The 15,809-nt window shown below is 43.6% G+C and overlaps 1 protein-coding gene across 3 annotated transcripts in view; it reads left to right on the top strand.

The window, feature by feature from the left end:
• The first annotated feature begins 459 nt into the window (after positions 1-459).
• LOC140218989 (uncharacterized) overlaps positions 460-15,809 on the top strand; it is a 35,452-nt gene continuing 20,102 nt past the window's right edge. Inside the window, exons 1-2 of one of the 3 annotated variants that reach the window (XR_011895222.1) lie at positions 460-738; positions 2,220-6,548. The gene's annotated coding sequence lies outside the window, so the exon portion shown is untranslated. The remainder of the gene's footprint in view (positions 739-2,219; positions 6,549-15,809) is intronic. The other 2 variants (XR_011895223.1, XR_011895225.1) reach the window with 2 other exon arrangements.

A 15,809-nucleotide genomic window follows, 5' to 3' on the forward strand; every position in this document is an offset into this window, starting at 1 on the left:
CACTCACCGTCCTCAACGCGCGGGGACTGCTTCGTCCTCCCCCCCTACCTACGTGTAGGTTAAGAGGCGGGCACCCCAGCTCGGTGGAACAATAAAGTTTTCAATCAATCAATCAATTTCGTCATATGGGTAGGGGCGGCTTAAAATTCCGCCGAGCAGCGTGCTCCGATCGGCAGCGATGTGCATTTTTAAAATCTTATAATAAATTACACGCTTTACGCGGAGCACTTAGATGTGTCAATTAATGATCAGAAGGACCTACTCTAACGACTCAGTACGCTTGTAGAAAATCGTCAAAATCGTTTCAGGGTCCCTTTAAATATCAATAAAATTAAATAAAGAAGAGAAAGCAAGGCATCTATTCCTAAGGTATAAATACATGTCATATCCAATTATAAACACCATTTGGGCGGTCTGATCGCAGACAGTAGCGCGCGAAGCAGTACGAACGACCACGAGACGGTCATTAGAGGAAACGCCAGTTCACGGGATTGGCCAGTCGTTTCAGCGGGTGCGAGAGAGAAAATCTGGGGGCGTTTGCGCCTGAAATTTCTCCCTTTGCCTAGGTACTACGGAGGAGAAGCCGATTTGCTTGTTTCGTATGCGTTTGTCCCTAGGCGCGCATTTTGCCGTGTGTCGGCTGGCGATCCTTCAAATCAATGTCTCCTTTCTTGACGAAGCCGTGCGTGCCGTGCGTCGTGCATAAGTGTTCCTCCTGCGTCTCCTTGGATGTTGCCGGTAGGTTTGTTGCGCTTTTTGGTAACATACGGAACGTGCGACGGGATCAGTGAACCTGTGATATCGAGGGCCAATCGGATAACTTAATGCCACGGCGTAATGCCAAAGCATTACGCCGTGTCCATCATGTGTTGGTTATCGGTGCATACTGCACCCTTCAAGAGATACGCGTGAACATGCATGTCTGCATGTCGAAACACATTTAGCACCCTGTAGCTGGGAAAAGCGAAAGTCGTTGTGCAATTTATGGCCGTAGACCACTCTGAAACGTGATGGCGGCCGCAGTGTTCCGACTGGTGTTATAGAAGTGGCGGGGTGCTTTTTTCGTCCCGACGATATAATGGATTTTTACCAGTACTGCGACAGGACGGCATACATCACCGGCAAACGGAGCCCTCACGAGAGCACCTGAGCTTATAATAACGCTCTGTCTAAATGTACATCCGATCCCGGCCACGGCGGCCGCATTTCGATGGGGGCGAAATGCGAAAACACCCGTGTGCTTAGGTTTACGTGCATGTTAAAGAACCCCAGGTGGTCGAAATTTCCTGAGTCCTCCACTACGGCGTGCCTCATAATCAGAAAGTGGTTTTGGCACGTAAAACCCCATAATTTAATTTAAATGTACGTCCGACTTGCCTGCTTTGCTTCCGTTTCGCTAGCTCTGCGGCTCCCGCTTACCGATTTATTGCACATGGTTTTGCTGAAGAACCTTTATTTATATCGAAGGGGACCATTCAAATATTCCATTTAAAAGTCTGAGAGCAGCGTACAAAAAGCGGTGCACGAGCGAAGGTACTGCTCCAGGAGAGCATGCCTGGTCTACACTATATGGCCCCTATTCCTCGCCCGGGAAGAGACGCAAAACATCTTCAATGAGACGAAAGATGGCTCATTAAATCAATAATCCGCCATCACCAACTCGGCACGAGCGCCGCACGGGCGAGAAAGTCTTTCCGACGTACACCCACTTTAGCAGTACATTTCAACTCGACATAGGTGACAGATTTCAAGAAGCACAGGCTGGTACTCTTGGCACACTATAGCCCAGTACTGCCCGGTACTGCCATTTTTATGAGACACCTGCTGCTATCCCTTGCCACAACTGCGCCTTCACTTCCTTAACAGCGCCAGGACTGATGCTTGGCATCAGTAGCATTCGTGACAGAAAGTGCTTGCTCTTTGGCAACTGATGACTCAATTAATTTGCTACTTTCTTCTGAAATTTGTGCTCATAAGTGCTGCTCTTGTCGTCACTGTCAAACTGATCTCCTTTGTGTGATCCCTTGTAGTTTTTCTGTACCCTTCTCCCTGCACATGCTTGATCACATTTTGTTGCTCTTCCCTGTCGCCATTCCTCTACAGTGGCACTGTCTTTTGCTATATGTGCCTGGCTGTCTATTGCTTATGCCGCATGTTCACTGTAATGATTTCCTTCGCCAGATACGTGAATTATTAATTGCTAAAAAAACTATCTGCAGGGTCTCCTGGAAATACATCCACAGCTGGAAACCAAAATTGTGCTTCATCCCAGACCACAGCTTATCTCCACATCAAAGCCTCATATCACCATTACATCTCCAGTCTCACTCACGTTCACTCTGGAAAAAAAAAAAGAACAGTTGCTGCACTTCACTAGGCAAGAATCCATCTCATCATTTTCTCCTGGGGGGGGGGGGGGGGCGGGGGGGGTATTCTGTAAGAGTACACCTAGTGGGCTGTCCATTTCGGCCACTGCCGATTGGATTCAGCTGTGAGAGGAGGAGACGAGCAGCCCTAGCCAATCAGTAGCGGCCGAAATGGACAGTCCACTAGGTGGGCTCTTACAAAATACTCCTCCCCACCCCCCTGCTCACCACATCTTGCCTGCTGCTTTCTCTTATCATGTATGACTTTGCACATACTTTTCGTTCATGTTCTCCTTTCTGCTTTGGCACTACACCTATGCTTTTTTTTTTTTTTTTGTTCAAGCAATAGCTCTTCATTGCCATTGCTATTTTCTCGGCCTTCGCGTATTCTATTACAGTCACTAGCATCATACTTACTAATCAGTGCGGAAACAATGGAAGACACACGGAAGGGCACTGGACGAGTGCTGTCTAATAACTGAAATTTATTGAACACTAGCATCAAATGTCTCTTACCTTTGGTTGCTCCATATAACTTGCTAGAAATGCAATAGAAATTTTCATCATAGGGCATTCAGTCTTGGAGCATACTGAAATTATAGCTATTTGCTTTGTGATGAAGTATTGCTTTAGTAAAAAACAACTAATTAACTTGGAAAGTTGTTTCCAAAGGCTACATCCTTTGCATGTCCAAATGTCCACACCTTGCAAGTTCCTAAAGAACTTCACAGCTTCAAAGGCTTTTGCTTCATAATTTTGCAGCTTAATTTAGCATTTTACCCCCGTTGTTCATCTCATTATTGTGGTTGTTGTGTGACAGTACCGAACTTAGACCTTAGCATGAAGCAATGCTTAAAAACCGTTGTGCTCTTACACGCTTTATCAAATCACTGCTTTGTTTTAATGTTACTGGTGCTGTGGCTTTGGTGTTGGCTGCTAAGCCCAAGGCCGTGCGATCAAATCCAAGCCCTTGCGGCCACATTTCGATCGGGGCAAAGTGCAAAAAATGCTGTGCGCCTTGCATTGGGTGCATGTTAAACCCAGGTAGTCAGAATTAATCCAGAGTTTCTCATTATTGCATCCCTCATCATCATTTAGTGATTTTGGCATGTAAAACCACTGAACTTAATTTTTAAGTATTGTCTTTGCCAAGTACAAATCTAGATTTTGGATGTCACTGCAAATGTAACCAATACACAAATTTAAATACTTTGTCATCTAAAGAAAAATGGGACACTATAAAATGCAGTAATCACCATTATGTGCCTTGCAGCCAGAACAATATCAGCACGCTAGGAAGCACCATCGCCATTGCCTGTTGCTTGACGACTCCATTACACCTCGTCACAGTCAAACAGAACAGCTTTCACCTCCAACTTTTGTCCACTCTCCTTTGCCTGTTGTCTAATCATCTCGCCAAATTCTATGGTTGCTATCCTGTTCTCCAGCTGTGAATCGTGGTTGAACCACTTCAAACGTCTGTCGACTTGTTTATCTGACACAGTGAAGTAAAAGTGTACTTACTCACTGTGAAGTAAAAATGCACTGCAGTGATGTTGCAGTGATACTGTTGCCAGAATAACCTACTTTTCATGAAACCAGAGTAGTAGTCAGAAGACTGGCATTTATGCCAGCTGCATTGCCAAGCTCCTGCACAAGAGCAGAGCTTAGCATCTGAGCATTCGCATCATTCTGAGTATTCTTGCATATCATTTTCGCTCGTTAAACCTTGCTACAAGACATTAATTTTCAGCAGCCAAGCCTGACAGCTTTGGTCAATCTTTCGTGCTCTGAGCTGGTTTGATGCAATACTTTTAACGGAATTTCTTTATTGCCGTTTGTTATGTGGTCAGTGACAGGATATTTTTTTATGCAAGAATGTTAAATGGTTCCTTCAGTGAAAAAGCCGGCAGCACCTGTAGCAGCAAAACGGTGCCTAATTTCCCGTTGACTGTGACGCCATGTGAGCACACGAGGCGCGCTCATGACACTAGCTTGCACTTGCTGGCTCGTGTCTCAGCAGAGGAAAGCGAGTGAAGGGGAACATCTGCTGCTGCGCTACTTCGCGAGGGGAGAGTGCATTGCTACGACAAAACATCACCTTCCCTCTCGCAAGCCTGTGTTACCACCTGTTCCTTGTCTACTCAAGCTCTTGTGTGTGTTCTAACTGCGCCTCGGTGAGGCTAAATCAATATGTACCAAGCGTCTTAACGTGTCCGCTTGCCCGCGAGGAGTTCATAACTCAGACTGCTCAGTGGCGTTCAGTTGGATATTAAAGTATTCACAACTCATAAGAAGTGCTTAGGTATCCTCGGATTTTCTTCGTACTTAATGCACAAACTTCGAAGTCATTTTTCCTGGCGAAATTAGTTAAATATCATCGTCCTTTGTCTGCTGTCCGGCCTTTGTGTGAGCCTTATACATCTTCGCAGCCACTCCTGTCATGCACAGTAATTTGTGTACTTGTGCTTGTATCTTCCATGGCATATGATTAATTAATGCATTTTATTTGCATGATCCAACTAAACATGATCTCAAAAAGCTTCACTTGAGTGCTCACTTGTCCCTGTGGCTACATTGTGTGGATGTACTATCAGCGTCAAATGAAACGCAAACAGCAGAGTGCATGCCTGTAGCATCACTGAATGTATAGTGCACACACTTGGCCAATCATCACCCTCACAGGCATGCACATCTGGTTTCACAACACTGTGCAATGATGCCCTATACTGAGATATTTTTCTTTCTGTTTTGCTTCTTGCTTTCTTAGATTTTTGTTTTTTTTTGCTTTGAAATAAAAGGAAAGCATAACAGAAAGAAAATTTGACTGCATTCAATGTGTTAGAAAACGTTCACTTCAATATTTTTTTCTCACACTTCAATCAAAAGCAGTGTGGCAACACTGAGTCTTGATGAAATGAATTGGCACCCTCGGAAACTGTTCCCACTGGTAATCGAAGCTGATCTTGAAGGCCATGCTTTTGTCTACTGCAAAAACTGGAACTGATTTCAGGAGCTGGGAAATACGTTATGGCCCTCATTCATTGTTTTGCTTTTGCATCTTGGCAGTTTGCTGCTGCTATTTATAGCACAAGTGAAGGAATTGTAGCACAAGTAACACTGACACCTGTGCTGCCCTTTTTGGTGCCAGAGTGTGTGAAGGAAGGCTGCTATCTGGTCTTGAAATCCATCGAAGCAGCCTTATTCCCAGACATCACACAGCCTTGCCAAAATGGCGGTTGGCACGAAGGGTCTAGAGGCAGCGACTTGAAATAGAATTTTCGACTTACCATACCAGAAATGGTTTTATTTCCAACAAACTTACTTTGTTGGGTGTCCTCCAGGCGAAAAGCTGCAACATACAGCTTTAATGTGCCTGAAGGCCCTCGCATGGCAGCAGTAAGTCTCCTATCGGCAAACGTATAACATACGAAACACTAATCTATTAGGATATACATTTACAATGTAGCAAAAGAAATGTGTGAAATCTAAAGAAACATTCATCTTTTCAGATAATTATATAGTATTTATAAAATAAATTCTTCTTAATGCACAACAAAGCTAAGATGCATATTATATGTATTATACATCCCAAAGGCTTACATTTCAAAAATAAGAAAAAACAACATGTCTAGCATGTACACTCGCCCACAAAATGTTACAGGGTGCGCAAGCGTGTGGCAAAACGACCTTTCTTCCCTTCTAGCTGTGCACCCATGGTATCGAGTTTGCACGCATGCGCGTCCCTCTGAGACTGCAAGCGTGCATGTTTCTGCACTTCCTCCTTGTGCGCCGGTGATATCCGAATGTAGCCGTGAAGTGCCCCTCTTGCGATGGGCGCGAAACTATGTGAAGCCTGAGCTTGCACGTGCCGCTGTGGCTGCTTTTTGTCGAGTCACGAGCGCCAACGCATACGGCCCAGTGGCGAACCCAGCAAGTAATTTTTTTTTAATGAGCTGCACCATTTTGTGTCCAATCTTTGTTGTTTCTTTTTATGAATGGGGCATTCTCCCACAGAAGAGCATGTCAGAAAATGCCCCCTATAGAAGGAGACAGTGTCAACTCCCATTGAAGACCAGCAGTTAGGACACATGGACCTGTGACAGAAAAGCTGCCGGATGGATCTGGGACAGCGACGCTGGCCTGTACTTTCCTATCGTCTCCATTATCCATGGCAACCTGGTATGAAGAGCATGCGTTGGCCATTTATGCTTGAACTACTTTTTCCTGGAAACAGTTAACAAAATGTTTTGCATGGAACAAAGAAGGTATGTTCACCTTCGCAAGTAGTGGCTCATAGGGAAGGCTGGCACATTGGCTGGAGGGATCAAGGTTGGACATGTTGATCTCGACTGCACTTTTAACTCGAAGTCTATGGCAGCCTGAAAGCAAGAGTGCTTATGCTAATTTTCTGTTTGCCCTACGACATAGAATACACTGCCTACTTAAAGTACTCGGTAAAGCTGTTGAACAAGTTCAACTTAGGAGGAATTGTAGAAGCCCGGTAACCTGGGAAAGTTGGTATGATTTCACTGAGAGGGAAAATTAATTTGGACCCATTCAAATGTGAACTACTGGAGGCACCAGCACCTAAGCCAGAGAACCAGGGGTAGAGAGGCTGGCCAAGACTGCTTTCATCAAAACTCGTAGTAACATGATGGGAAGACGTCTGCCAGCCAATAACCGCTTCAACTAAAACTGTGCAGCATAATGTGGACAAAGCAAGACATAAAAGCTATAGAGACAAGCCCACGATAAGTATGCTCATCCCTGTAATGTTGTTTTCCTTTTTCGACGATGCATGGCACAGTTTTACTTCAAGCTCATGTTTACAAAATGGCCTCATACTATGTTTTATTGTGGAGTAACTGTTTATTCCATCACATAGTCAGCGAGATCATTACAACAGTCAAGTGAAACGTTTACCTCTGCAAGCAGCAACAAGCTTTCAGCACAAGCTTGCATGGGCTGTGAATATGCACAGAGTAAGTGTACGACATGGCTTGTTGTGTCAGGTGCACTGTCACATTGGCCAACTGTATGAGGAAGCTGGGAGATTCCAAGCTTGAGAGTATTAGTTATAGTAATGGAAAGAATGTCGTATAGCAATAATTCATTACAATTAAACCTTGTTATATTAAACAATTATAAATAGAATTACTGCTTAAATAACAGGTGGTGAATCACCAAGAGAATTACATGTATATGAAACTTCATACATCAAACTTGCTCAGACATTAAATGGATATATTGAACTCCGTAGCATTGGACATTGGGACACATATTAAAGGCTTCACTGCAGTACATCGGCAGATCCTGGTGGCGCAAATAGGACCTACAAATTCTGCATGGGCTAAAGGGTAGAAAGCGCTGCTCTGAATGTATCTATGTAGTCAAACGCCTTTTTAACAAAGTGCTCGCACCTTCAAAATCCTTCGCTATGCAGGTCACTTTGTTTTAAAGGTTGCGCAGCTCACTGCTCACAATAGCTAAGCACTTTCAACAAAAGAAAATCTTTAACAAGAATTCAAGAGACACTTAATGAAATAGACCGCTAAATTTTCTCTGCAACATATCCCTGACAGCACGTTCTACTGTAGCCACCCTATGCTCCATTGAGGTTCCCAGCTTGCTCTCCAACCAAATGCAGGAACCATGCAAAGCAAAGCCCCTGATTGTCTAGTGCCCCTAAGCCTCCCTTGCTGCAAAATTTTTGGTCGCCTTCGTTGACATTCGCGGCCTATCCATGCATTCGTCAGCCGTTGATCCATCACAACAAGTAGCATACGAGGTGAGTGAATCCTGGAGCAGGGCAACAGAACTAGTAATATCAGCACGCTCTTCAAATACACTGCTGTTAGCGCTAGCGCACAGCTTACCCTGGTGACATCTTCGCGGGGCAGTGGCGGCACTGGTGCGGAATTCGTTTTATAAACGTAAATCAGCCGCCAGGGACGCATAAGTTTCTTTGTTTTACAGGCAAATTAATTGTGGTCTTCATTGTAGAGCTGTTCAACTGTAATCTAGTGCTTATGCTGACGCTACTTGCTGCATGCAGCGGTTCGTTTTCCTCACATGATAGTGTGCGACGCTGTTGTATCTCAGCTTTCGGACTTTAAAACCAGCAAGCATCTAAAATGTGCTGCATAATAGACAGGTTTAGTTTAGCGTACGCTATAAAATAGTGGGTCATCACTGCGCATGCGCAGAACGCTAAACGACCCATTGCGTATAGCGTACGCGCACTATTTCTCAGATTTAGCATTAGTGTCTTTGCGTGGCTTGCGGAATTTGCGTGAAACATGGCGGCGGCCTCGGCTGCCAGCTTCGAATTGAATTTGGCGTTGCTTTTGTAAAATGGACTTCGTTCTTTGCAACTGACTGTGTAAATGATAACCTTGTAAATGATAACTGTGATAACCTTGTGGTGTTTTCGAGATCGCTTCTCGTTTCGAGTGAGTTGAAACCTAACGAAAGAAACATCCGACATGTTAGCACCACCTATAGCTACAGTCGGGAGATAGCCGCAATGACGGCACATGGCCTCTAAGATCTGAACATCTCACAGGCCAACTCAACCTAAAGAAATGTGCTGCTTAGCATACGCTATATATACTTTAGCGTATAGCATACGCTATAGTTGCGTATGCTAAATTAAAACTGTAATGTCAGACCCATAAGTTAGCTTCATCCCAATACAGTGGTGTTACGCATTCAACCATGCACTTAGCATTGTGATGAAGTATACCAACAGTGGGAAGGGGTCACAAACACTGGACATAGCAAGGTTACGCAGTCAAGCATACCATAGCGCTGAAGCATACTGAAAGTGGAAAAAGATAAAATTACATGCAGAGTATCCTGTGGGAGTTATCTAAATGATGCATAAGCATTTGCGACTGATCACCTACTGTTTTGTCGTCATATGCTGCTGCGTTTCATATAATTGCGAGAAACGCCACGAAAAAAATCATGAAATGGAGAAGCGCATTTGCAACACCAAAATTTTAAACTGAGACCAGCATGAGTATGAAGCAGAGGCCAGTAGTAGCACTGTTCACTCCTTTTATATCATGGTGCATTTGGATGATGTTGCTGCTTCATGGAAGATGAGCATTGGCCAATGCGTGCTGTTCTACGTGACGTAATTGAACAGTGTCACGTTAGGTAGACGTCATACGTAGATGTGGTCAATGATGCTGCCTCCTCTCGATGCAAACCATTATCAACTGTACATCAGCGGCCGCTGCATATGGCATGGCTGCGCAGGCCCGATCTTACAATTCGCTCGCTCATGCGGGCCTTATCTTGAAAGCAATCATCTTACGTGACGGACGGGTTTCCTCATTGGGTAAGCATAGAAACCTTTACACATTTTGTTTTAAAGTGAAGCTTTCTTTGTCTCTTCCTTTGACTTTCCCACTCCAGCTGCTGCTGTGGACTGCTGCTGATGTCACACACACCACGTCGGGGGGGGAGGGGGGGTGTTCAGAGTGTGTATATACATGACAGGCATAAGTAAGAGAGGAAAGGAGATGGGAGAAGCTTGTTTTCACCCCACCGCATCGAATGTGCACAATGCCCTCTGGAGCTCCCTGGCCGTTGTCACATTAGCCACCTGACAGCTGCAATTATCCGTGACTCCCCTCAGAAGCACTGAAGAAACTGCAGCGCTTATGTGTGAGGCGAGAGGGGACACAGATAGAACTGTAGAGAGAAGAAGAGGGAGGAGAAGTGGCAGTTCCCATATAAGATGGGGGAAGTGACATGAGAAGGCAAGGAAACTCCACTAACATACAACAGCAGTTGCGGTGTGCTTATGTTCAAGGCACAATACAATACGTTGCTGCTATTTCTGAAAAAATAAACACAATGAAAATATGTCAAGCGGGCAATTCACACAGGGCGTGCAGAAGCAGAGCCGCATTAATTAAAGCACACTGCAGCGTCCAGGAAACACTACAGAAGTGGTTGACCGTCAAATCAACACTTCTGTGCCCGCTGCATTAGCTCTGCTGCTATGGCATTGCGAGAGGTCATGGATTTGATCCCAATCGCGGGAGCCACATTTCGACGGGGGCGAAATAGAAAACCCATGTGCACTTAGATTTTGGGACACATAAAAGAACATCACGGTGTCAAAATTAATCTGGAGTCTGCCACTATGCCGTGCTTCATAATCTGAGTGTCGTTTTGGCACGTACAGCCCCATAATCCAATTCAAGTTTAAAACTTCTGCCATAACGCGATGTGCCATATGAGGAAGTGACAACACTCAACCCTCTCGGGTTATAAGATATGGCCCACAACAATGCCTCATGCAAACACCTCTCCCTGTGTGTTCCGCCTATTACGCAGACAAACAGCAGTGGTGCCCACAAGGTAACGTTTAACATCAATTCGCCAATCTCGTGTTAGCCTAAACGTTGAAGAAATTAAGCTTTAGCCGTCAACACTGCTAATTATCGTCAATCAGAGCATCCAGCATGGAGAGCTTCACTTACATCAATTCCCACAGGGTGTGGGATCTGCATAATTTTTCCCTTATTCCTAATTTTTGTGTGCATAGCATGAACAGGAAGATGTTCCAATGAGCTCAGTTTTGAAAATATAGTAATATGTGCAATCTCCGGTTATGGTAAAAGCACCGAAACCCTTAAGGAGTGTACAGGCAGGGATTTAGAGCTATTTCCGGCAGTTGTAGTGATTTCAGTCGCCGAGCGAAACGTGATCTAGTCGTTGAGAAGGCGCGAAAAACGAGGTTCACCACACAAGATCTAGGATATAGCGTGAGAGAACCCGTGTTCTTGAACGAACACTTGTGTCCCCAGTTAAAGAAGCTGCTTGGGATGACGATTGCAAAAAAGAAAGCACTGAACTGGAAATTCGCTTGGACGAAGGGAGGGAAGGTGTTCGCTAGAAAAACAGAAACGTCTCACGTGATTCGGATCACCTGCGAAAATGATTTGGACAAAATGGAGTAGACAGTTACGGATAAGCCCACGTCAACACTGTCTGACGGCTTACAATGACTGACCCAAAAGATGTAGTATGCCCTTTTGAACGCGATTATCTAGGTTTTCTACACTGTAATGCGCAATCCGCAGTAAACAAACATGACATCCTAACAGCACTTCTTTCTTCATTCAACGTAGATTTTCATGTGATCATGATAACAGAAACTTGGTACGTTTCTGATATGGACGTGTTGCATTTACCTGGTTTTAACACGTTCTTTTTAAATAGAAAGCACCGTCGAGGTGGGGGCATAGCGCTACTTGTATCCACTAAACTCTCATGTTCAATTATTAATGACTTTTCTAACATTACCGATGATTATGAAACACTAGCCGTGCAATGCGGAAAACATCTTTTTGCAGTTGTCTACCGCCCTCCTGATGGAAATATTGGGAAATTTCTTGATTTCCTAGAAAAACTGCTCGACTTTTCCTCTTCTAATAAGCTAGACTTGGTAATAGGTGGTGATTGTAATATCAATATTCTACAACCCACATCTGATTCCCGTGAGTTACAACTGTTACTTGCCTCGTTTGACTGCATGAACGTCATATCAGAACCCACACGCATTAGTTGCGTTTCTGAAACCCTTTTGGACTTGTTTATAACCAATTGCACAGACAGCAACATTGCGTCGGGCGTCATTGCCGCATATGTGAGTGATCACTTGCCCATATTTATGTTTTGCAAACAAAATGAGTTACAAAAAAACGGAACAGATAATCCCGATACATTTATTATTCAAGATATTAACACAAGAACGCTGGATATGTTTCGTCATAAAATAGAAAACATAGATTGGACACCAGTATTTCAATGCACAGATGCTGATGAGGCGTATGTAATTTTTATGGAAATTTTTAAAATAGCGTATGACAACTCGTTTATACCTAGAACGATAAGGAAGCCTAAGAAAATCAGGAAGCCATGGCTTACACTTGAATGTATGGACTTAATACAAAAAAAGAATGCTATGTACTCAAAGTTCATGCACACACGGGATCCTACTGACCTAGCCTCATTTAAAAAATTTAGAAATTATGTAACAAAACGTTTGCGCAGTACGAAAAATTTGTATTACGAAAACTTGTTCTTGCGATGTACCGGCCGAGGGGAAGCTTTATGGCGCGAACTTAACAAGCTCTTGAATCGTAGTGGTCAGTTCAATGAACTACAGCTTACATCCAATAATAGGCTTATGAAGGGCCGAGAGCTAGCCGACCAATTTAATACATACTTTACTTATTTAGTGTCAGGCGTCCACAACAATGCAGCTATGAGCTTTTTAAATGAACCTAACATTCACTCCGCATTTTTTTCTCCGACTACACCCGAGGAAATTTATTCCATATTCTCAAACCTAAAGAACAGTAAAGCTCGAGATATTGATGGTCTTCAAATACGGCCCATAAAGTATGTACTTGACTTTCTTGTGCACGTGCTTAACCACATATATAACATTTCTCTTTCTACAGGCATTTTTCCTGAAAAAATGCAGCACGCGAAAGTAACAGTTTTATACAAGAGCGGGGACAAAAACGATTTTTCAAATTATCGACCCGTTTCTGTTCTCCCAGTTTTTTCTAAGGGTTTGGAAAAAGTAATTGGTAAAAGAATCGCCTCGTTCTGCGAAAAACACTCTCTTATATCACCGCAACAGTTCGGCTTCCGCCAGCGCATGTCCACAGAACTCGCTTTGCTAACACAGAAAGAAGTAATATTACAGGGTTTTGAAGACAAAAAATTAACGCTAGGCATCTTTGTGGACTTCTCCAAGGCTTTCGATAGAATAAGTCATCGAACCTTGTTTGCTAAATTAGAATACTATGGGTTTCGTGGCCTACCTCTTTCTCTTTTACAATCATACTTAAAGCATAGGAAACAAGCAGTAGCAATCGCAAGTCACCTTTCCTCTTTAGAAGATATTGTTGCAGGGGTACCCCAGGGGAGCATATTAGGGCCGATCTTATTTAACCTTTATATAAATGATACCGTAAAAGTTAGTAACAATGCGCAGTTTATTATTTTTGCCGATGACTCAACCATATTCATCCAAGCATACAATGTTCAGGAGCTCTCTTGCTTAGCAAACTCAACACTTCAAAAAATGCACACCTGGAGTATGGCAAATTCACTTGAAATTAATACCAAAAAAACAAAATCAGTTTTATTCACACCTTCTCAAAAACCAGTTAACCATTCACTTGATCTGTACCTAGGGAGTGAAAAAATAGCTGTTGTGAGTGAGGTTAAAACACTAGGAGTTATCTTCACCGAACACTTAAGCTGGGATGCTCATGTACATCGTGTATGTGCAAGTCTGTCACGAGCGTGCGGTGTGCTTTCTAGGCTTCGTCATGTACTGACGGACAAGATTAAATTATTGCTTTATAACGCTCTCTTTGCAACTCACATTAACTACTGTACTCTTATATGGGGAACTACTTCATGGAGGAACATTCAGAAAATGTGTACTCTACAGAAAAGAGCACTGCGTCATATAGCGAATGTAGTACATGATGCGCATACAAAGGATCTGTTTTTAAAATATGGCATACTTCCATTTCAGCTATTGTATGAATTTACTCTACTAATAAAATACAAAAACAGTCTTAAGCAAAACGAAACCACCTTTCTTACTTTATGCACCTTAACAAAACCATCGGACATACCCTATACGCTCAGAAATAGAAGCACTTGGCTGACTCCCTTTTCAAGAACATGTCATGGAAGAAACAGGTTAAAATCGCGCATAGCTACCCTTTTAGGTGACCTGGAAAAAGACAATATCGACATAGATAACTTAACCCGCAAGAAATGGAAAACGTTTCTACTAAATCGCTGGTGCTCTTAAAAGATATTGACCGTTCGTTGACAGTATGATTAGACTACTACATCGAATTGAAATAATTATGTTGTACTTCTGTTCAATTTTCTTGTAGAGAGGTTTCTAATTATTTTACGTCATGTGTTTAGCGTTTTTTGTAGACTGCTGTTCTGTGCGCTACTGTTCATTATATTTTTTTCAGTGACATACTATAACAGAGCAGTCGCTACAGATTTTTGAGTATTCTGTATGATGTACTTTGTGTTTTTTTCCCATGCTTTTACATGACCATTTGAAATCTGTAAATATTTTTTTCCCTCAAATGTATTTTCTGTCTCTTGTTTCTGCCAAGTGATGGGGCAAGCACCCAGTCAAGCTGCAGCTTAGCAGCTTTTTGTGCTTGTCCTAGCATTCTTCTGTCTGTACAAAAGAAATGCTGAAATAAATTGACTTGACTTGACTTGATTTGGGCCCTTGCTTCGCCCATCTTGCAAGCTCCATATACGAGACTGCAACACAGCCTTGCACATGTTCCCGACTATACATGCACACATGTGCCATCATCTGTCACAGTATGAGCACCGAGACATCTAATAACTCACATGACACCCATTCAAAGCTGGTTCTGACGTTGCTGCAGTGATGGACCGCAATACATTACAGAAGCTCCAGTGCATAACACAACTGCATTGCGGTGAAGCTCAGTCTAGGGCATTGGCATTGAAACTTGTTTAAGAAATCACATTTCCTCAAGCCACAACCAGCATGCGTATTTGTGCTCTTAAACTGCACAAGGGCCATCCATATGCCGACATGTCGGAATGTTAAGTCAGGTGTAGTTCTGACCAGAATGCACATATTGTTTGGCATATCTAGAAAGTGTTCCTAAAGTCACCTCTGCCACATTACAGTTGAGTTAAGCAGGGAAGCTTATAGCCCCGTTTACATGAATGAGACAGTGGCGCATCGCATTTCCCAGCGCATTTGGGAAAGGCGATGCGACGCCGTTTACATGTAGCGCATTAACTCTCGCGAAAACGCAGCGCCACAAGGTGTCGCATAAGGGAAGTGCAGCCGACTTCCGGTCTAACTGGTATATCCGGTAGTGGGCGGAGTGCACGTTGGTGGCTGAGTGCCGAGAAATAGACAGTTTTGGTTTAGCGTACGCAACTTATAGCGTACACTATACGCTATAGTGTAGCGTACGCTAAGCAGCGCACGTTTTTTACAGTTTCAGTTGACCAGCGAGATCTTCGGATCTCAGAGGCCATATGCCGTCGTTGTGGCTATTTCCCGGCTCTAGAGATAGGTAGCGCTGACATCTCGAATGTTTCTTTCGTTAGGCTTCGACCCGTTCGAAACGAGCTGCGATCTCGAAAACACTACAAGGTTAGCCATAATACTCTGTCGTCGAAGCGGCCTGAGACTAAGCGAAAGCCGTTTACACAATCATTTGCTGCGAACGAAGTGCATTTTACAAAAGCAACGCCAAATTCTATTCGAAGCGGGCAGCCGGGACCGCCGCCATGTTGGTGGCCAATTCCTTCCCATCATTCCTAATGCGACGATCCTGCGTTTACATGCTCCGCGAGAGTCGA

This window comes from Dermacentor andersoni, chromosome 6, assembly GCF_023375885.2.
Source record: "Dermacentor andersoni chromosome 6, qqDerAnde1_hic_scaffold, whole genome shotgun sequence".
Lineage (NCBI taxonomy): Eukaryota > Metazoa > Arthropoda > Arachnida > Ixodida > Ixodidae > Dermacentor > Dermacentor andersoni.